Source organism: Pristiophorus japonicus, chromosome 4, assembly GCF_044704955.1.
Source record: "Pristiophorus japonicus isolate sPriJap1 chromosome 4, sPriJap1.hap1, whole genome shotgun sequence".
NCBI lineage: Eukaryota > Metazoa > Chordata > Chondrichthyes > Pristiophoridae > Pristiophorus > Pristiophorus japonicus.
Genome location: NC_091980.1, coordinates 302,080,657 through 302,103,266, shown reverse-complemented (window position 1 = coordinate 302,103,266; position 22,610 = coordinate 302,080,657). Strand labels below are relative to the sequence as shown.

General features: G+C 48.7%; 1 pseudogene; it reads right to left on the bottom strand.

Annotated features, from left to right (window-relative positions):
• Positions 1–234: 234 nt before the first annotated feature.
• On the bottom strand, positions 235–472 carry LOC139263601 (U2 spliceosomal RNA; annotated as a pseudogene).
• Between the last annotated feature and the right edge of the window lie 22,138 nt (positions 473–22,610).

Here is a 22,610-nt window from a genome sequence, read left to right as displayed (position 1 = left end):
CCCTCCCTCCTTGCACCATTCCTCAAGCCACGTAGTCATCTGACCTATCCTGCAATTCCTACTCTGACGAGCACATGGCATTGATAGCAATCCTGACATTTCTACCTTTGAGATCGTCCTTTTTTTTTAATCGTAGCCAATCTTTCCAATTCTTTGTCAGATCACAAACGCCAGAGGTCACCTTGCACACATCAAGGATCACCCTGCGCTAATGCTCTTAGCCAAAAGGCCTAGAGCCCAAGCACCGTTCCTGGAAGTACTGCAATACCAGGTTCGTGCCATGGAGGTGGATGGGTCAGGCCCCCCACACACCTCCGTGGAAGTGGATGGGTCCAGCCACCCCACCCACCTCCTATTTCCAAAAAGCATAGGAGAACCACCTTCCTGATCCAGGGAGAACCACGATGGGGTCACGGTTACTCCCCTGTCAGGTCAGTTACGCATGATCTTAGCCAAAAGGCCGAGAAGCGAGATCGTCCTTTTTAATTTAACTCCTAGCTCCCTAAATTCAGCTTGTAGGACCTTGTAACCTTGTTGCGCATTGTCTCAGATAGCTGGACCATTACACACTTAACATGAAAGGGTTAAATACAACTTAACATCAATCAACGTAAACTTTAACTGGCACGAAGGTGATGGGCACCATCGATGTCTGAGCTGCACACACACAGCAGTGTGTCAGTGTTGTCACTCACATTAACAATCTTCCAGGCAAATTGTTCAGATCTCAGCTCCTCACGTAAGAGTCTTGCAGCTATGTAGCTACCACAGGCACTTTCCTGTGGTCTGGAGGTGCTTGTGGACATGGGTGCATAGCCAGCCTGATTATCTCTGGCCCTAGGTCAGCGCCCAACCCCTCGTTGTCCTCTTCCTCTCTCTCCTGAGGTGGAGCATCAGTGCCTTCTGGCAATTCTTGGCCCCTCATGATAGCCAGGTTGTGTAGCATCGAGCACACGACCACGAATTTACCTACTTGCTCAGGGTTGTATTGTAGCTCCCCTCCTGAGTGGTCAAGACATCTGAAGCATTGCTTAAGCACAGTTGTTGTTTGGTGGCCCCACTGCATTGAAAGTATAATAGCGATTGATCAGAAGCAATGATTTCCTCACTAAAATATACCTGGAGTAAACCCCCAATAGTTCAGAGTCTGAAAATTTGTCTGTTGAGATGTTCATTTCACCTGAGAAGAACTCCAGAGTCAATGCAAACTCGCCCAAAGTTGAGGCAGCCTTTTGAATGAAGTGACCTGCGATTTTAAAAACGCAAGCCACACCGCTGCCGTTCGTTCAGAACAGTTCCACTTTTTCTGGCCGGTTTTTTGGGCGAGTGATATTGTGGGCGATATGTGTGCGAGGTGGTGAAAGTGACAGTGGGCGATCTCCTGGGCTTTAGTTTCGCCAAATGTCCTCTTTACGACAAAAAAAATGTGGGCGCGTGGTATTATTGAATCTCGGCGTTAATTCCGTGTGGAAAGTAACATTGGGCGATATTATGGGCGTTGATTTCGCCCATTCTGATGATTCCGCCCCAGAAAAGTGACGGGCGGTAATATTTTTTTCTGCCGTTAAGCACATGGGGAAAGTAACGCTCGCCGATAAGTTTTCTAAAAATGCCCGCCAGTTTCCATTTTGTGCCAAAATGGGCGATATATGGGCGTTATATGTCATTTCAGCGATAAAATGGGCGTTAAGTGGGCGTTAAGCATGCAAAAAAAGTGGAGGTTCTAGCCCTTAGTTTAGATCAACAGGCGGAGGGAGGGTCTGGGGTCAATTTATCATTGAATAGAATCATTGAATCATACAGCACAGAAGGAGGCCATTCGGCCCATCGTGTCTGTGCTGGCTCTTTGAAATATAGAAACATGGAAATATAGAAAATAGGTGCAGGAGTAGGCCATTCGGTCCTTTGAGCCTGCACCACCATTCAGCATGATTATGGCTGATCATTCAACTTCAGTACCCCTTTCCTGCTTTCTCTCCATACCCCTTGATCCCTTTGGCCGTAAGGGCCACATCTAACTCCCTTTTGAATATATCTAACGAACTGGCCTCAACGACTCTCTGCAGTAGAGAATTCCACAGGTTCACAATTCTCTGAGTGAAGAGGTTTCTCCTCATCTCGGTCCTAAATGGCTTACCTCTTATCCTTAGACTATGTCTGCTGGTTCTGGACTTCCCCAACATAGAGAACATTCTTCCTGCATCTAACCTGTCCAATTCCGTCAGAATTTTATATGTTTCTATGAGATCCCCTCTCATTCTTCTAAATTCCAGTGAATATAAGCCTAGTCGATCCAGTCTTTCTTCATATAAGAGCTATCCAATTAATCCCACTCCCCTGCTCTTTATCTGAAGCTTTGCTTTTTTTCCTTTTCAAGTATATATGCAATGACCTTTGAAAGTTATTCTTGAATTTGCTTCCACCGCCCTTTCAGGCAGCGCGTTCCAGATCACAACAAACTCACTGCATAAAAAAAAAATCACCTCATCTTCCCATCTGGTTTTTCTGACAATTATCTTCAATCTGTGTCCTCTGGTTAGCGTCCCTCCCGCCAAAAGTGGATAGCGCGCGCTAGATGGGCTGAATGGTCATTCTTCACTCCAGGCTTCCTCGTGATCCCAGAGAGTATTTATATAACTGAGGACGAGCGGCTTGGCATTGGGTGACTGTCACAGACAGAGTTGGAGAAGTGTGGTAAACATGCATGAAGGGATTAAAGGATTAACGCGAAGATCTGAGTTTGCCACATGCTGTATCTACCTAGGCTTATCACAGGACCATTCACACGGTGGGAAGGTTGGAATGTTAGTACATATTCATTTCATGTTAATGGTCAAGCCAGCTCTGGTGCACTTTAATGTGTGACTTTAAACGGAGTTTTTACTATGACTTTTAACGAGTTAGAATGTACTACAGGTTTGCATTCAGTGATAATGAACAGACATGCATAACAATAACGCAATTAACTCTAAAATTCCCCTTCCTCAACCTCCCTGATTCTCCATCTCCCTCTCTTCTCCTTGGAGTTGCTGTTTAAAACCGACCGAGTTGACCAAGGCTTTGCTCACCATGTCCTAATGGCCCAGAAATCCCGGTTTCTCCTTCCCGCGGGCATTCGACTAGATTCTGGGAAAAAGAATCGCACCTGCTTGAGGCTGCCGCGCCCACGCGAGATATCGGTCCGTAGGCCTCTCCTGACTGCGTGGCACAGCGCGTGCACGTCGGGACGTGCGCAGGCCTGGAGTCACGTGGCTCTGGGCAGCCAATCAGGTGCAGTATATGCTCATTCATAGGACAGGCAACTCTCGATTATCCGGGTCCCTCGGGGGATTGGGCTATGCCGGGTAAACGATTTCTCTGTTAGAGCGAGTTGACATTATAAAATTAAAACTTCAATGAATAAATACTGTGCAATGATCTACAAACAACAACAAGGCAGTTAAGTATGGACATTACCAGCACGCATGCAGGTGGCCTCGAGGAGGAGATTGTCGAGCTCCGGGGTTGCAGAGCGCGCTTCCTTCCCAGGCCGAAAGGACTCCAAACGCACCAGCCCGATGCCTTCCCGGGCTGAAAGGACTCCGACGTCACCAGCGGCCGTGAGAGGCAGCAGCTGCAACAGCACACACACACGGAATTTTAAATGCCGTTATCCGTGTGCGCATAATCGAGCGTTGTCTGTAATAGGAGCTTCGTAATTCCGAAACTGCTGTTACTATGAATGAGAAACACCCCCAAACTACATAAAACATTAAAAAAAAAATCTCACATAAATACACTGTAGGAATTAAAGTTGATAGAAATGTTTTTGAAAAAAAAAATATTTGCCGATTTTTAAATAAAGTTTTAATTATGGTTTAAAATAAAATTACCTGAGTGGGCAGAGTTTTTAACATAAATATGTATTTTTAAATTTTAGTTTAATATGTTTTTGATATGTTTTTAAACTCTTACGCTGGTAAAAGTAAGCTATGTGCCTAATTTTACCAGGCGCAAGAGTTTTAAGGACATTCACAGGGCAAGAGATGGGCAAATAGCCCAATCTCTGCCGTGGGAATGTCCTTTTTCCCGAGATGCGGGAGATCTGTCAAGCCAGAAACTTGACAGATCGGAAAAGCCGGTTTTCAACACATGCGCATTGCGCGCCGAAAACCGTTTTTTCCAATGCCTTCCCGGGTCTGTAGAAACTCCGTACGGACTCGGGGAGGCCGCGATTCCTTGGCCAATATCTCTTTTCATGGCTCAGTGTCAAATTTTGTCTGATAACTGTGTGGCCTAAAGGCAGCTTGTGAACCTTTAGAATTCTCTGCCCCAGAGAGCTGTGTATGCTCAGACGTTGAGTAAGTTCAAGACAGAGATCGATAGATTTTGGGATAGTGAGTGAATGAAGAGATATGGGGATCAGGCGGGAAAGTGGTGATGAGATCGATGATCTGCCATGATCTCATTGTATGACCTACTCCTGCTCCTAGTTCTTATGTTCTTGGTCCGATTTTGTTAGTAAGTCATTACTTACAGAGAAGAAGAAAGATTCAAACAGCCATTCTCCCAACTTTGGTTTCCTTCCAAGTAGGGTGGCCAACCCTCGAGGACTGTCCAGGAATGAAATATTAATCTCCAAGACACAGTAAGGAGCAACTGCGGGGAGAAAAATCACAGGGGCATTGAAAAAACAAATCCTGTGTGTTTCCAGTCATAAAAATATTGGAGGCGGGATTATAAAGGCTGTTTGACTGACAGTCAAGCATCATCCAATCAAATAAACCTGTTTTCCGATTGGGTATAGGTAGGCAGAGCTCTGCGAGGATGACCAATGGCGGGGGCGGGGGGGGGGGGGGGGGTGGGTGGGGCAATTGCCGGTGTGTGGTCACGTGATGAAACCTCCATGGCCACGTCCAACGACCCTAGTTGGCGAGCCTATCTCCAAGAACTGGTTCGTTTCGAGTCCAACAAATTACCTGTCAGAACTTGGAAGAGATGGGAAGAAAAAAAAAGCAGCAATGTTTGGTTGGATCGAAATGTAAATCGATAAACTCTGCCACTATCAAGTAGGGGAATCATTTCTCTGGAATACTGTTCTTTAATTTTCCTGCCACTCTGTGACCAAAGACTCACATTTGATGCTGTCTTTGAGCTACTTCTGCTGAACGTTCAGTCCCCAGGGCCTCAATCATTTCTCTGGTAATTTCTGCACTTGTAACCTCTTGAAGATCCTGGGTCCAATTCGAGCTTCATCTTCAAGATAGCTGAGGCTGGTAATTGTATTCCTCACCTGTAATTTCTCAAAAGCAATCGGTTTTGAACTGCCCTCTGCAACTCCTGCAAGTTTGACAAAGGTGCAAGAATTTTTAAAATAACCTTTGCTCGACTAAAGGAGAGTTTGCTCACAGTTGGGAGGGAGGGGAATTTTCAGACTCCGACCCGCGAATCGTAGTTTCGCGTGGCACGGAAGGAGGCCATTCGCACCAGTGTGCCTGTGCCGGCACTTTGAAAGAGCCAGGGTCGGGTACGGCCAACAACAGTGTGCCTGAATGGTAAGGGTTTTAAATAAAACATCACAACACCTAGGGAAAGCTGGAAGTGGTCATTGTTTTTTGGGGGATCCAAATTAACGAGAGACTATTAGTGAGCTGACACATAGAAATAAGGGCTAGTTTACTGAGCGACTTCAGGTCAGCTAGATCCATTCCACAGCAACTCAGGCCCCACTGTGACAATGCACAGAGTCAAGGGCTGCAGCCATGCCCGCTCTCATAAGAAAGAAAGACTTGGATTCATATAGCGCCTTTCACGACGTCTCAAAATTCTTTACAGCCACTTTTGAAGTCACTGTTGTAATGTAGGAAACGCAGCAGCCAACTAGCGCTCAGCAAACTCCCACAAACAGCAATGTGACAATTTGTTTTTGTTAGTTGATTGAGGGATAAATATTGTCCAGAAAAAGTCACTGCTGGGCGTAGTCTATAGGCCCTCTAACAGTAGCTACTCTGTTAGTCGGAGCATAAACCAAGAAATAGTGGGGGCTTGTACAAAGGAAACAGCGATAATCATGGGTGATTTTAACCTCCATATTAGAAACATGGAAACATAGAAATCTGCAGCGCAGAAGGAGGCCATTTCGGCCCATCGTGTCCGCGCCGGCCGACAAAGAGCCACACGGCCCTCGGCCAGTAGCCCTAAAGGTTACATATAAACCTGTGAACAATGAACAATGGCAGTAAGGTAAAGAGCACCCGGCCCAACCAGTCCGCTCCACACAAATGCTACACCCCTTACACTAAAGCATTCTACACTCCACCCCAACCAGAGCCATGTGATCTCCTGGGAGAGGCAAAAAACAGATGAAAAACCCAGGCCAATTTTGGAAAAAAAAATCTGGGAAAATTCCTCTCTGACCCATCCAGGCGATCGAAACTAGTCCAGGAGATCACCATGGCCGTATTGGATTCCCTGCAGTACTTACCATCGTATCTGCGCCAGCCAACAAGAGGTTTTGCAGTCTAATCTCAAACTCTAGGTCTGTAACCCTGCAGGTTACGGCACTTTAACTGCCCATCCAAACACCTTTTAAATAGGGTGAGGGTTTCTGCATCCACCACCTAGTTCCAGAACTCCACAACCCTCTGCGTAAAGAAGCCCCCCCTCAAATCCCCTCTGAACTTTCCACCAACCACCTTAAAACTATGCCCCCTCGTAATTGACCCCTCCTGCAATGGAAATAGGCCCTTGCTATCCATTATATCTAGGCCCCTCAATATTTTGCACACCTTGTTGAGGTCTCCTCTCAACCTCCTCTGTTCCAATGAGAACAAACCCAGCCTATCCAATCTGTCCTCATAGCTAAGATTCTCCATTCCAGGCAGCATCTTAGTAAATCTCCTCTGCACCCTCTCTAGTGCAATCACGTCCTTCCTATAATGCGGTGACCAGAACTGCACTCAGTACTCCAGCTGTGGCCCAATCAGAGTATTATACAATTTAAGCATAACCTCGCTGCTCTTAGAATCTATGCCTCGGCCAATAAAGGCAAGCATTCCATATGCTTTCTTAACCACCTTATCCACCTGGCCTGCGACTTTCAGGGGATCTGTGAACCAATGGTGGAGCTTTGGAGGCGTGGCCTATTCAGTTGGAGCTGTGCTGCTGAGAGAGAAGGAACTCCCTGCTGAAGCTCCTGTCTCGAAAGCCTGGAGTGAACCCTGAGAACAGCCCAGGAAGAGGAGGAGAGAGCTGGCTTACTGCACATTCAACGTCCAGAGGGAGAGGAGGAGAGCAGAAAATTTTATCAACTTTATTACTGCTACAGAGAGTTGGAGAGAGGGGGAAAAGAACATCCTGAGAAAACACCATCCAGTGTGGAAGGAGGGAGAACCATTTCTACAATCTTCGACAGGTGGGTGTGTTTTGGTGCATTCCCCGAAAGACTTTGTTGTATCGGTGGGGGGAGGAAAGAAGACCTTTCGAGGGCCGGAACATCGCGGCGGGTGTGTGTGTGTGGAAGTGTGTGTGGGGGTCTTGCTTACAGCTAGGCCCCACACATCACTGAAGCACCCCTCCCCCATTGCCTAGCCTGGGATAGCTGGAGCTACCTGGCTGAAGTCGTACTAATCACCCTATTAAACATCGTTGGGAGTGTGTGCCTGGGTGGCTCCAGCTACCCCAGGTGAAGACATCTTCTCCCCCCACCCGAAGACCATTCTACAAAGACTGTGTTTTATTGCCATCTGGGGAGTGCACCCCAAGAAACACCCACCCATCGCTGTGAGGGGAGACCTGCCCTCGCAGCTTCCCTCTTTCCCACACCCGCCTCTCTTTCTCTCTCTCTCTGTCTCTCCCCTCTCTCTCTGAGAGCCCTTTCCTCCCAATTGTAAAACAATTAAGACAACTGAGCAGAGGGAGCAAGGCCCCTCCCCGTTCGTTAACTAGGGGAGAGGTGTGCCCCATTAAGAGCTCCCTCTGCTCAAAACACCAACGAGGCCAATTAAGACCATTAAGGCCTGTGACTTTGGGGTGGGTGTAGCCCTTAAAGGGACCCCGTGATGGCGACCCCATCCACGCCGGTGGCAGGGCCAGCTAGGACATATGCGCAGGCGGCGTTCACATCCACGGCGCCTCCTGCGCCTCCTGCTGCCCTGCCACCATTCAGACTGATTACAAAGAAACACGGGGTCAAGAGCGACACTCACCCCACAATGAGCATTGAGGATTGCATGCGGGCGATGGCTGGGGTAGTCGGCCCCTCGGCCATTGTCGCAGCCTCCAAGATGTCTGGGAAGGCTGTATTCTTCCTGGGGTCGGAGCGGGCGGTGTCCCTGGCCCTTGAAAAGGGGCTCACGGTGGGCGGGACGTTCCTGCCGGTGGACCCTCTCGAGGCCACCGCGCAGAGGGTCATCATTTCAAACGTCCCGCCCTTTGTTCCCGCTGAGCTCCTCCTCCCTCACCTACACCAACTGGGGGAGGTAAGGTCGGGGATCAAACCCATACCGCTCGGCCTCAGGGAGAGCAGCCTGCGCCACGTGTTCTCCTTCCGCCGCCAGCTCTTTGTCCGCCCCTCAGCCCGGCCCGCAGCAAGCGCGCTTCTTCGAAGAAGTGTCTGCTCTTCTTGGCTCCATCGACGTCGGCGACTGCATTGTTCTCGGGGGGGATTTTAACTGCACCCTCGAGGCGAGGGACCGCTCCGGTGCCCCGCAGTGCATGACGGCGATCGAGAAGTTGAGGGACCTGGTCGGGTCCTTCGACTTGGTGGACGTCTGGCAAAATCTCCACCCCGACTCCAGCGCCTTTACTTGGGTGAGGCCTGGAGTAGGATGGTCCAGAGTCGACCGCCTTTACGTGTCTCGGGCGTACGTTTCCTGCGTCCCGGCGGCCTCCATGTGACCGGTGCCGTGTTCGGACCACCACGTGGTGTGGGCGGAGCTCGCTTCGCTCTGCGCGAGGACGGGGTCCGCGTACTGGCACTTTAACAACCAGCTGCTGGAGGACGTGCGGTTCCAGGACTCGTTCCGTCGATTCTGGTCCGACTGGAGAAGGAAGCAGGGGGGCTTCCCCTCCTTGAGGCTATGGTGGGACGTGGGCAAGGCTCACGTCCGCGTCTTCTGTCAAGAGTACGCGAGGGGGTCGACCAAGAGGCGGGCGGCCAGGGTCGGGCGCCTAGAAAAAGAGGTGCTCGACCTGGAGTCTCGTCTCGGTCAAGTCGTCGAGGACCCGGCCTTGCGGACGGTGTACGAAGCGAAGAAGGCCGCGCTGAAGGACCTGCAGCTCGTCGGGTCCCGAGGCGCGTTCGTGAGGTTGCGGATCCGGTTCCTGCGGGATCTGGACCGCGGCTCCCTCTTCTTCTACTCGCTGGAAAAAAGACAGAGTGTCCGTAAGCAGCTCTTGACGCTGCTGGCTGACGATGGCTCTCTCGTCTCGGATCCGGAGGGCGTCAACAACAGGGCCCGTGAATAATACGGGGCTCTGTTCTCTCCGGAGCCGTCCAGCGAGGAAGCGCATAGAGTTTTGTGGGAGGACCTGCCGAAGGTCAGCCCGAGGGTGCCGAAAATCTGGCTCTCGAGGGGAAAAGCCCCGGGGCTGGACGGGCTGACCGTGGAGTTCCACAGGGCGTTCTAGGTCCTGGGGGAAAGTCTGGCGACCGGGGAGATGCCCCTCTCTTGGCGCAGGGCAGTCATCGTCCTGCTGCCTAAGAAGGGCGATCTCCACCTCCTTAAGAACTGGCGCCCGGTCTCCCTCCTCAGCACGGACTACAAAATCTTCGTCAGGGCGATGTCTGCTCGCCTTGGCGCCGTGCTGGACCACATGATCCACCCCGACCAGTCCTACACAGTCCCGGGCCGGACAATCCATGATAACATCCATCTGGTCCGGGACCTCATTCATCATTCCCAGGAGGCTGGTTTGTCGGTCGCCTTCCTATCTCTCGACCAAGAGAAGGCGTTCGACAGGGTGGATCATGACTATCTGTTCGGGACTCTGTGCGCTTTCGGGTTCGGGACGCATTTCGTCGCCCGGATCCGACTTTTGTACGCCGCCGCGGAGTGTCTGATTAAGGTTAACGGGTCCTTGACGGCGCCCCTTGACGGAGAGGGGTGCGCCAGGGATGCCCCATGTCCGGCCAGTTATATGTCCTCTGCATGGAGCCTTTCCTGCGCCTTCTGCGGACGAGGTTGACGGGACTGGCTCTGCAAGGACCGGGCGTGGAGGTCGTCCTCTCGGCTTACGCCGATGACGTGCTCCTCACGGTAGAGGATCCCGCTGACCTGCGGAGGATGCGTGAGTGCCAGGAGATTAACTCGGCCGCATCCTCCGCCAGGATCAACTGGGAGAAATGTTCCGGACTCCTGGTGGGTCAGTGGCGGGTGGACTCCCTGCCGGAGGAGCTCAGGCCTTTTGCCTGGAGCACGACCCATCTCCTCTATCTGGGAGTCTACCTTAGCCCCGACGAGGAAGCCTGGCCGACGAACTGGCAAGAGATGGAGGCCAAGGTCGCCGCTCGCCTAGGGCGCTGGACAGGACTGCTCCGAGTGCTGTCCTACAGGGGTCGAGCGCTAGTCATAAACCAGCTGGTGGCCGCCATGCTGTGGTACCGGCTGGTCACTTTGACCCCTCCCCCTGCGTTTGTCACCAAGATACAGAAGAAGCTGGTGGACTTCTTCTGGAACAACAGGAAGCACTGGGTCTCTGCCGCGGTCTTGAGTCTCCCGTTTAGGGAGGGCGGTCAGTCGTTGGTGTGCGTCAGCACCCAGCTCACGACTTTCCGTCTTCAGACCCTGCAGAGATACCTTTACGTCGAGCCCCCTCCTAGGTGGCGTGCGCTGGCGACGTATTTCTTCCGCCAGCAGCACGGCCTCAACTACGACATGCAGCTCCTGTTTGTGAGCTTGGGGGGCGTCAGGACCGCTGTCCAGGAGCTGCCTGTCTTTTACAAGGAACTCACCAGGGTCTGGAATAAAGTCTCCACCAAGCGCAGCTCTCCACCGGCTGGAGTGGCGGCTGTCCTGCAGGAGCCGCTGCTCGGGAATCCGTACCTCCACGACCGAGGTTTTAGGTGGCCTAAATTCAGCCAACGTCTGCCGCGCGGCCGATGCCATCGAGTCGCTAAAAACAGCTCTGGGCCCTGACTCCGTTAGGTGTGTCGAGGAGGCTCAAGCACGTGGGGAGATCCCGTCCGAACTCATCCCCGTCCGGACGGAATTCCTCATCAGCGCCAAACCCCGGAACCTCCCTCGGGAGCCGGTGCCTCACAACTTGAGCCGCCTCGGGGAAATCCCCTCCGTGCCTTTCAGTTCCGCGTGGAGGGGTTTCCTGTACGGGCTGCTCCTGCACACTCTCAACTTTGCCATCCTCGCCTGCCGTCCGGACACGCCATGGCGTACCATCTTGCCGTCCGGATGGAGGGCACTCTACGCGGGAGTTCTCCCACTATTTATCGGGGACTTGGCCTGGAGGGTGGTGCACGGAGCAGTGCCGTGCAATAAATTTTTAAGCCGGTTCACGGGCTTCCAGGCCGCCTGCAATTTCTGCGGTCTGGAAGAGTCCGTGTTGCATGTTTTTATCGAATGCATGAGGTTGCAGCCCCTGTTTTATTATTTAAAGGGGCTGCTCCTGAAATTCTGGCTGCACTTCAGTCCCACACTCCTGATCTTTGGGCACCCTGTGCGGAGGGGAGCGGGTAGGTCCGAGGGCCTCCTCGTAGGACTGCTCCTGGGCACGGCCAAGGGTGCCATCAGCCGGTCCAGGCAGCGGGCAGTCGAGGGGGTCGTTCAGCCTGACTGCCTGCCTCTCTTCCGCGCGTACATCCGCGCCAGGATGTCCTTGGAGATGGAGCACGCGGTGTCCACCGGTACGCTCGCGGCCTTCCGCGAGAGGTGGGCACCGGAGGGACTGGAGTGCATCATTACCCCCGGCAACCAAATTTTAATTTGATTTTATGTTTTAAAGTTTAATTTGTTTTAATTGCCGGTGTTTTTAGTGTCCCCCTCCCCTTTTATAGGGGGCACTTGGAGAAAAAAATATGATATTAGTGCCCAAAAAAAACTTTAAAAAAAACCAAAAACACAAAAACCCCCCCAAAAAAACCACAAAAAAAAGGGCCTTGAAAATGTTTGGTGTGTCCCCCAGATCGGGGGGACACGATTTAATGTTTTAGTTTCCTCCCAAAAAGAGTTCTGTGGACAAGCACTCCAAGGTCCCTTTGTTCATCTACACTATTAAGTGGCCTACCGCTTAATGTGTATACCCTTTCCTCATTAGCCCTCCCAAAGTGCATTAGCTCACACTTCTCTGAATTAAATTCCATTTGGCACAGCTCTGCCCACCTGACCAGTAGATTGATATCCTCCTGCAGCTCATGACTTTCCTCTTCATTATCAACCACATAGTCAATTTTATTGTCATCTGCAAACTTCTTAATCATACTCCCGATATTCAAATCTAATTCATTGGTATATACCACAAAAAGCAAGGGACCCAGTACTGATTGGACATATCAAATTGGTCAGGGTAGCCTTGAGGAAGAGTTCATAGAGTGCATAAGGGACGGGTTCCTTGAGCAGTATGTAGTGGAACCAACCAGGGGGCAGGCTATCTTAGATCTGGTCCTGTGTAATGAGACAGGATTAATAAAGAATCTCCCAGTAAAGGATCCCTTGGAATGAGTGACCATACATGGTTGAATTTCAAGTTCAGATGGAGGTTGAGAAAGTTGGATCTCAAACCAGCGTACTAAGCTTAAATAAAAGCTTTGAGGGCAGAGTTGGCTAAAGTGGACTGGGAAAATAGATGAAAGTGTAGGACGGTTGATGAACCGTGGTGTACATTTAAGGATATATTTCACAACTCTCAAGAAAAATATATTCCAGTGAGGAGGAAAGGGTGTAAAAGAAAAGATCGTCATCTGTGGCTAACTAAAGAAATAAAGGACGGTATCCAATTAAAAACAAGGACATACAAAGTGGTCAAAACTAGTGGGAGGACAGAAGACTGGGAAGCTTTTAAAAGCCAGCAAAGAATGACTAAAAAAAATAATTAAGAAAGAGAAGATAGTCTATGAAAGTAAACTAGCACAAAATATAAAAACAGATAGCAAGAGTTTCTTCAGATATATAAAAAGGAAAAGAGTGGCTAAAGTAAATTTTGGATCCTTACAGGACGAGACCGAAGAATTAGTAATGGGAAACATGGAGATGGCAGAAACTCTGAACAAGTATTTTGTATCAGTTTTTACAGTAGAGGACACTAACAATATTCCAACAGTGGATAGTCAAGGAGCTATAGGGTGGAACTTAACACAATCACAATCACTAAGGAAGTGGTACTCAGTAAGATAATGGGACTAAAGGCAGATAAGTCCCCTTGACCTGATGGCTTGCATCCTAGGGTCTTAAGAGAAGTAACGGCAGGGATAGTGGATGCATTGGTTGTAATTTACCAAAATTCCCTGGATTCTGGGGAGGTCCCAGCAGATTGGAAAACTGCAAATGTAGCACCTCTATTTAAAAAAGGAGTCAGACAAAAAGCAGGAAACTATAGACCAGTTAGCCTAACATCTGTGGTTGGGAAAATGTTGGAGTCCATTATTAAAGAAGCAGTAGCAGGACATTTGGAAAAGCAGGCACTTTTTAAGTGGGATCTTTTACGTTCCTGCTCACGCTCTAAATGGCGACCTGTAAGATAATGAGGGGGCTCGACAAGATGGATGCAGAGAGGACATTTCTGCTCATAGGGGAAACTAAAACTAGGGGACATAGTCTCAGAATAAGGGGCCGCCCATTTAAAACTGAGATGAGGAGGAGTTTCTTCTCTCAGAGGGTTGTAAATCTGTGGAATTCTCTGCCCCAGAGAGTGTGGAGGCTGGGTCATTGAATATATTTAAGGCGAAGATAGACAGATTTTTGAATGATAAGGGAATAAAGGGTTATGGGGAGCGGGCAGGGAAGTGGAGCTGAGCCCATGATCAGATCAGCCATGGTCTTATTAAATGGTGGAGCAGGCTCGGGGGGCTAAATGGCCGACTCCTGCTCCTATTTCTTATGTTCTTATGATTGTAGCGTTTCAAGAAGACGGCTCACCATCACCTTCTCAAGGGCAGTTAGGGATGGGCAATAAACGCTGGCCTCGCCAGCGATGCCCACATCCCGTGAATGAAAACATTTTTTAAAAAGCTGGAGTATTGTATTCAATTCTGCGCACCACACTTTAGGAACAATGTCAAGCCATGGAGAGGATGCAGAAGATACCTACTAGGATGGTGCCAGGGATGCCAGGCTTCAGTGATTTGGGGAGACTGGAGAAGCTAGGGTTGTCCACCTCAGAGCAGAGAAGTCCAAGAGGAGATTTGATCGAGCTGTTCAAAATCATGAATGCTTTTGATGGAGTAAATAAAGAGAAACTCTTTCCAGTGGCAGGAGGACCGGTAACCAGAGGATACAGATTTAATGTAATTTGGCAAAAGAATCAGTTGACTTAGAATCATAGAATCGTGGAAATTTACAGCACAGAAGGAGGCCATTTGGCCCAACGTGTCCGCGCCAGCCAACAAAAAGCTATCCATCCTAATCCCACTTTCCTGATTTAGTCCGTAGCCTTGTAGGTTATGGCAATTCCAAGTACTTTTTAAATGTGGTGAGGTTTTCTGCCTCTATCATCCTTTAAGGCAGTGAGTTCCAGACCCCCACCACCCTCTGGGTGAACAAATTTTCCCTCACATCCCTCTAAACCTCCTACCAGTTACTTTAAATCTATGCCTCCTGCTTGTTGACCTCCTCTGCTAAGGGAAACAGGTCCTTCCTTTCCACTAGATCCACAGCAACAACAAGACGCAACAACAACCAAGTTTCCAAGAAAATCACAACCGACAAAGTAACTTCAATATCCTGAAGATAGCAAAAAGAGAACCCCGAAACCGCGTTTTGACCTGGAAAGACTGTAAAGGCTGTGGTGAGTATAATCTCTGGTCCCCAGAACTCCCAACTCAGTTAGGTCAGGAAGGTGGGAGGTTGGGCATTGCACTGCTGTTAAATTTGTGTAAAGATTTTTGTTGTGTCCATTTAGTGGGATTTAGGAGGATTATTTTGTTGGTGTATTGCTGTTTGTTGAGATACACCTTGTCAAATAAATTGGAAGCTTAAAGTTCCTCATGGAATCGCCTCGTCTCAGTTCTGTTGTATTACATCTCCTGATCGTGAGTCTTGTGTCAGAACAGTATAAGGGAAGCCAGGGGCGCCTTGAAAACGCTCAACTGCATGCCACAGGCTAGGGAAGAAAGGGGTTAGGAGTGTTTGACACTCACAGGTGCCTCACAGGCTAGTCATAAGCTGTGGGGGCGCACGAGTCTCAAAACCCCCTTCATAAGCTGTGGACACAGTCTCTCCAGGAGTGCTCTTGCAGCACTCAGGGTACCTCACAGGCCAGGCATAAGCTGTGAGGGCAGAAGCCCAGAGAGAGACACCCAAGGCACAACACTCCCCAGAACCCCTTACAGAACATGGTGACCGCAGCAGGACACAAGCAAACAGGAGATGTTAATATAACAGATGAGGTGATAAGAGAGGAAACTAAAATGGAGGAGAGAATTTCCTCATACATTTTTGGCAAGGTGAACCTCACCAAACCTTGGGTGCAAGCCCTCACTCGGGCAGAGCGCCCAGTGGATGCTGCTGCTCAGTGGACAGCAGGGAAGGACCACAACCGCAGGGTGGAAAAGGCCATCTGGCTTATCTGCCTCACCCGCCAAGTCCGAAAGCTCGACCAGTGGGTGAAGGACTTGGAACAGAGTCTTCAGAAATCAGAGGAGCTCTCTGCTATCTGGGCTGCGGTTGGGGCCAACCTGCTGGCCGAATTAGCTGAGGAGCAGCAAAGGAAGAGGCAGTTGGAGGAGACCTTCCAAAATAGCCGGGACTATCTTCAGTGTCAGGTCACTGAGGCCAAGGGTAGTGAGGGGTCCCTCCGGGAACAGAACTCTCGGTACGCCCAGAAAATTAGGGAACTGGAGAATAAATTAAAAGACGTACAGGCAGCTTATAAGGTGGCGAGTAGCAGTGAGTTTCAAATGGCAGATCACGGTCGAGGAGGAGGCGTGAGTCCGGGGCAACGTCCGAGGCCTATAAATGCCCAGCCGGTGCAGCTGCAGGGAGAAGGCAAAAAAAAGTAGAAAGATAGCGAAAGATGACGTCACAGCCAAGGGGGTAAGTGATTGGCTGGTGAGTGGTAAGTAGATTTTCTTTTTTCTTTTCTCTATCAGTAAGTAACATTTCGCATTGTTGTTGCCAAATTAAGTTTATCTAAGGATTAAGTCATGGCAGAACAGCTCGGACACGTGTTATGCTCCTCCTGTACTTTGTGGGAACTCAGGGACGCTTCCGCTGTCCCTGCCGTGTGCGGAAAGTGTGTCCGCCTGCAGATCCTGACAGACTGCATTACATAGAAACATAGAAAATAGGTGCAGGAGTAGGCCATTCGGCCCTTCGAGCCTGCACCGCCATTCAATAAGATCATGGCTGATCATTCCTTCAGTACCCCTTTCCTGCTTTCTCTCCATATCCCTTGATCCCCTTAACCATAAGGGCCATATCTAACTTCCTCTTGACTATATCCAATGAACTGGCATCAACAACTCTCTGCGGCAGGGAATTCCACAGGTCAACAACTCTCTGAGTGAAGAAGTTTCTCCTCATCTCAGTCCTAAATGGCCTACCGTTTATCCTAAGACTATGTCCCCTGGTTCTGGACTTCCCCAACATCGAGAACATTCTTCCCGCATCTAACCTGTCCAGTCCCGTCAGAATCTTATATGTTTCTATGAGATCCCCTCACATCCTTCTAAACTCCAATGTATAAAGGCCCAGTTGATCCAGTCTCTCCTCATATGACAGCCCAGCCATCCCTGGAATCAGTCTGATGAACCTTCGCTGCACTCCCTCAATAGCAAGAACATCCTTCCTCAGACTAGGAGACCAAAACTGGACACAATATTCCAGGTGAGGCCTCACGAAGGCCCTGTACAACTGCAGTAAGACCTCCCTGCTCCTATATTCAAATTCCCTAGCTATGAAGGCCAACATATCATTTGCCTTCTTTACCACCTGCTGTACCTGCGTGCCCACTTTCAGTGACTGATGAACCATGACACCTAGATCTCGTTGCACCTCCGCATTTTCTAGTCTGCCGCCATTCAGATAATATTCTGCCTTCGTGTTTTTGCCCCCAAAATGGATAACCTCACATTTATCCACATTATTATGCATCTGCCATGTATTTGCCCACTCACCTAATCTGTCCAAGTCACCCTGCAGCCTCTTAGCGTCCTCCTCACAGCTCACACCGCCACCCGGTTTAGTATCATCCGCAAACTTGGAGATATTACAATCTATTCCTTCATCCAAATCGTTAATGTATATTGTAAAGAGCTGGGGTCCCAGCACTGAGCCCTGCGGCACCCCACTAGTAACTGCCTGCCATTCTGAAAAGGACCCGTTTATCCCGACTGTCTGCTTCCTGTCTGCCAACCAGTTCTCTATCCATGTCAATACATTACCCCCAATACCATGTGCTTTGATTTTGTACACCAATCTCATGTGCGGGACCTTGTCAAAAGCCTTTTGAAAGTCCAAATACACCACTAGTAGAGTGGACAAGGTTCTCCCTTGTCCACTCTACTAGTTACATCCTCAAAAAATTCCAGAAGATTCGTCAAGCATGATTTCCCTTTCACAAGTCATTCAAATGAGGAAAGGTGAACAACTGCTTAATTAGGTTGGACTTCCAAATATTTTCATAATTGTTCCTTCGTAATTTTTTGTGGGTGGAAGATGCCTTATTCAATCATTTTAAGAAGGGATGGTGCCTCAGCCAATCATTCTAGTCAAAGATAGTTGACATATAACATATATAAATACTAGCAGATCTCCAGGAGCATGAAGAATCAGAGTAAATATTATTTTATAATGACGGGATAATGCACCAATATAATGGACTGCTCAAGGACAAAAATAAATATAAAGCTGATTTTATGAAATGGGATTGGCGCACCACTGGGACCAAATATTGGGAAATCAGACACATGTTCCTTGTGATTTTGTGCCAGTAACTGTGACTGTTACTGGTGCAGCCAGTTTTTCTGTGGCAGGCTCTTTCCAAGAAAACATGAGAAATCTCAGTTATATTTCCCAAGCTTCGGTGCAGTTTTTTATATCATAGAGGTCACACTGGGGTCTGGTAACATCATCAATTTTCATTTGAAAAACAGCAGCAGGAAAGAGCCCTCCACTTCTACTCTGTGGCAGGATTTGAGGAGGTGCAGCATATAATTGATTGAACGCATGCGACCATAACCCCTGATGCCCCTATCCGAAAGCAACTTAATTCCTGAATAGTAAGGGCTACCATTCTATAATGTATTGGCGATCTACAAATATTACAGAATTATATAGATATAGTGGCAGCTCCCATGATTCTCTCACCCTAGTACAAACTACATTCCCAACATTATTTGAAGTGCCAAGACTCCAGAGATGGCTGTAGGAGGACCAAGGATATGCTCTACAGCTGTGGATTATTACTACATTACTGCATCTAAGGAGAGGTACAAATTGGCTCACGCTTTCAGCAGAGTCATAGTGGAACACATCTTTGGCTTCTTCAAACACTGAGTCCGATGCTTGGGTAGATCAGGGAGAATACTACAGATTATTGTAGACAACTGTATCCTGCAAAACTTTTCCTTACAAGAGGAGCCTAAATATAGAGCAGACAGGTAGAAGAAAGGCAGATACCTGTACAAACAAACGAGACTGACCAATACATAAAAGGGTCAGCAGCACAACAAACAACTTAATCAGTAAAAGTCGTCAGGCAGGATCCAAAAAACCAAACCATTAGTTACTTGAATTATATTTCCAAAGAATAACAGTCGTCACCATTTGTGCCCAATCTCCTTGCCAAATAAAACTGCATTGCGGCACTGGAGCTGCAGGTGAATTCACTCTGGAGCATGCACGATGCTGAGAATGACGTGAATAGCACATTTAGCGAGTTGGTCTCACCGCAGGTAAAGAATACACAATCAGATAGTAAATGGGTGACCAACAGGAAGAGCAGTGCAAGGAAGGTAGTGCAAGGGTCCCCTGTGGTCATCCCCCTGCAAAACAGATACACTGCTTTGGGTACTGTTGAGGGGGATGACTCATCAGGGGAAGGGCAGCAGCAGCCAAGCACCGTGGGTGGCTCTGCTGCACAGGAGGGCAGGAAAAAGAGTGGGAGAGCGATAGTGATAGGGGATTCAATGGTAAGGGGACTAGATAGGCGTTACTGCATGCGCAACCGAGACTCCAGGATGGTATGTTGCCTCCCTGGTGCAAGGGCCAAGGATGTCTCGGAGCGGATGCAGGACATTCTGAAAAGGAAGGGTGAACAGCCAGTTGTCATGGTGCACATAGGTACCAACGATATAGGTAAAAAACGGGATGAGGTCCTACGAGACGAATTTAGGGAGCTAGGAGCTAAATTAAAAAGTAGGACCTCAAAAGTGTAATCTCAGGATTGCTACCAGTGCCACGTGCTAGCAGATAGGAATCGCAGGATAGCTCAGATGAATACGTGGCTTGAGGAGTGGTGCAGAAGGGAGGGATTCAAATTCCTGGGGCATTGGAAATGGTTCTGGGGGAGGTGGGACCAGTACAAACTGGATGATCTGCACCTCGGCAGGACTGGAATCAATGTCCTAGGGTCAGTGTATGCTAGTGCTGTTGGGAAGGAGTTAAACTGATATGGCAGGGGGACGGGAACCTATGCAGGGAGGCAGAGGGAAATAAAAGGGAGACAGAGGCAAAAGATAGAAAGGAGAATAGTAAAAGTGGAGGGCAGGGAATCCCAAGGCAAAAATCAAAAAGGGCCACATTACAGCAAAATTCTAAAGGGGCAAGATGTGTTAAAAAGACAAGCCTGAAGGCTCTGTGCCTCAATGCGAGGAGTATTCGGAATAAGGTGGACGAATTAACTGCGCAGATAGCAGTTAATGGATATGATGTAATTGGCATCACAGAGACATGGCTCCAGGGTGACCAAGGCTGGGCACTCAACATCCAGGGGTATTCAACATTTAGGAAGAATAGACAGAGAGGCAAAGGAGGCGGGGTGGCGTTGCTGGTTAAAGAGGAAATTAATGCAATAGTAAGGAAGGACATTGGCTTAGATGATGTGGAATTGGTATGGGTGGAGCTGTGGAATACCAAAGGGCAGAAAATGCTGGTGGGAGTTGTGTACAGGCTACCAAACAGTAGTAGTGAGGTTGGGGATAGCATCAAACAAGAAATAAGGGATGTGTGCAATAAAGGTACAGCAGTTATCATGGGCAACTTTAATTTACAAATAGATTGGGCTAACCAAACTGGAGCAATGCAGTGGAGGAGGATTTCCTGGAGTGTATTAGGGATGGTTTTCTAGACCAATATGTCGAGGAACCAACCAGGGAGCTGGCCATCCTAGACTGGGTGATGTGTAATAAGAAGGGACTAATTAGCAATCTTGTTGTGCGAGGCCCCTTGGGGAAGAGTGACCATAATATGGTAGAATTCTTTATTAAGATGGGGAGTGACACAGTTAATTCAGAAACTAGGGTCCTAAACTTAAGGAAAGCTAACTTCGACGGAATGAGGCGTGAATTGACTAGAATAGACTGGCGAATGATACTTAAAGGGTTGACGATGGATAAACAATGGCAGACATTTATAGATCACATGGATGAACTTCAACAGTTGTACGATCCTCTCTGGAGTAAAAATAAAGCAGGGAAGGTGGCTCAACCATGGCTTACAAGGGAAATTAAGGATAGTGTTAAATCCAAGGAAGAGGCATATAAATTGGCCAGAAAAAGCAGCAAACCTGAGGACTGGGAGAAATTTAGAATTCAGTACAGGAGGACAAAGGGAGGGGGAAAATAGAGTACGAGAGGAAGCTTGCCGGGAACATTAAAACTGACTGCAAAAGCTTCTATAGATATGTGAAGAGAAAAAGATTAGTGAAGACAAACGTAGGTCCCTTGCAGTCAGACTCAGGTGAATTTATAATGGAGAACAAAGAAATGGCAGACCAATTGAACAAATACTTTGGTTCTGTCTTCACAAAGGAAGACACAAATGACCTGCCGAATGTACTAGGGGACCGAGGGTCTAGTGAGAAGGGGGAACTGAGGGATATCCTTATTAGGCGGGAAATTGATGGGATTGAAGGCCGACAAATCCCCGGGGCCTGATTGTCTGCATCCCAGAGTACTTAAGGAGGTGGCCCTAGAAATCGTGGATGCATTGGTGATCATTTTCCAACAGTTTATCGACTCTGGATCAGTTCCTATGGATTGGAGGGTAGCTAATGTAACACCACTTTTTAAAAGAGGAGGGAGAGAGAAAACGGGAAATTATAGACCGGTTAGTCTGACATCAGTAGTGGGGTAAATGTTGGAATCAATTATTAAGGATGAAATAGCAGCGCATTTGGAAAGCAGTGATAGGATTAGTCCAAGCCAGCATGGATTTGTGAAAGGGAAATCATGCTTGACAAATCTTCTGGAATTTTTGAGGATGTAACTAATAGAGTGGGCAAGGGAGAACCAGTGGATGTGGTGCATTTGGACTTTCAAAAGGCCTTTGACAAGGTCCCACATAAGAGATTGGTGTGCAAAATTAAAGCACATGGTATTGGGGGTAATGTACTGGCGTGGATAGAGAATTGGTTGGCAGACAGGAAGCAGAGAGTCGGGATAAATGGGTCCTTTTCGGAATGGGAGGCAGTGACTCGTGAAGTGACTCGTGAAGTGCCCCAACTCTTTACAATATATATTAATGATTTGGATGAAGGAATTGAGTGTAATATATCCAAGTTTGCAGATGACACTAAACTGGGTGGCAGGGTGAGCTGTGAGGAGGATGCTAAGAGGCTGCAGGGTGACTTGGACAGGTTAGGTGAGTGGGCAAATGCATGGCAGATGCAGTATAATGTGGATAAATGTGAGGTTATCCACTTTGGTGGCAAAAACACGAAGGCAGAATATTATCTGAATGGTGGCAGATTAGGAAAAGGGGAGGTACAACGAGACCTGGGTGTCATGGTACATCAGTCACTGAAAGTTGGCATGCAGGTACAGCAGGCTGTGAAGAGAGCAAATGGCATGTTGGCCTTCATAGCTTGGGGATTTGAGTATAGGAGCAGGGAGGTCTTACTGCAATTGTACAGGGCCTTGGTGAAGCCTAACCTGGAATATTGTGTTGAGTTTTGGTCTCCTAATCTGAGGAAGGACGTTCTTGCTATTGAGGAAGTGCAGTGAAGGTTCACCAGACTGATTCCAGGGTTGGCTGGACTGACATATGAGGAGAGACTGGATCGACTGGGCTTTTATACACTGGAGTTTAGAAGGATGAGGGGGGATCTATAAAGCCTATAAAGGTCCAGCCACAGCGAGAGGCGGCGGCAGTCGGAGGCGGGAGTTCGTGGCGTCGGTGAGGCCTACGAGAGGCGGTGGCAGTCAGAGGCAGGAGTTCGTGGCGTTGGTGAGGCCTATAAAGGCGTGCTGGTGCAGCTCCAGCCGGGAGAAAAAGCAAAAAAGAAGCAGAAAGAAATCAAAA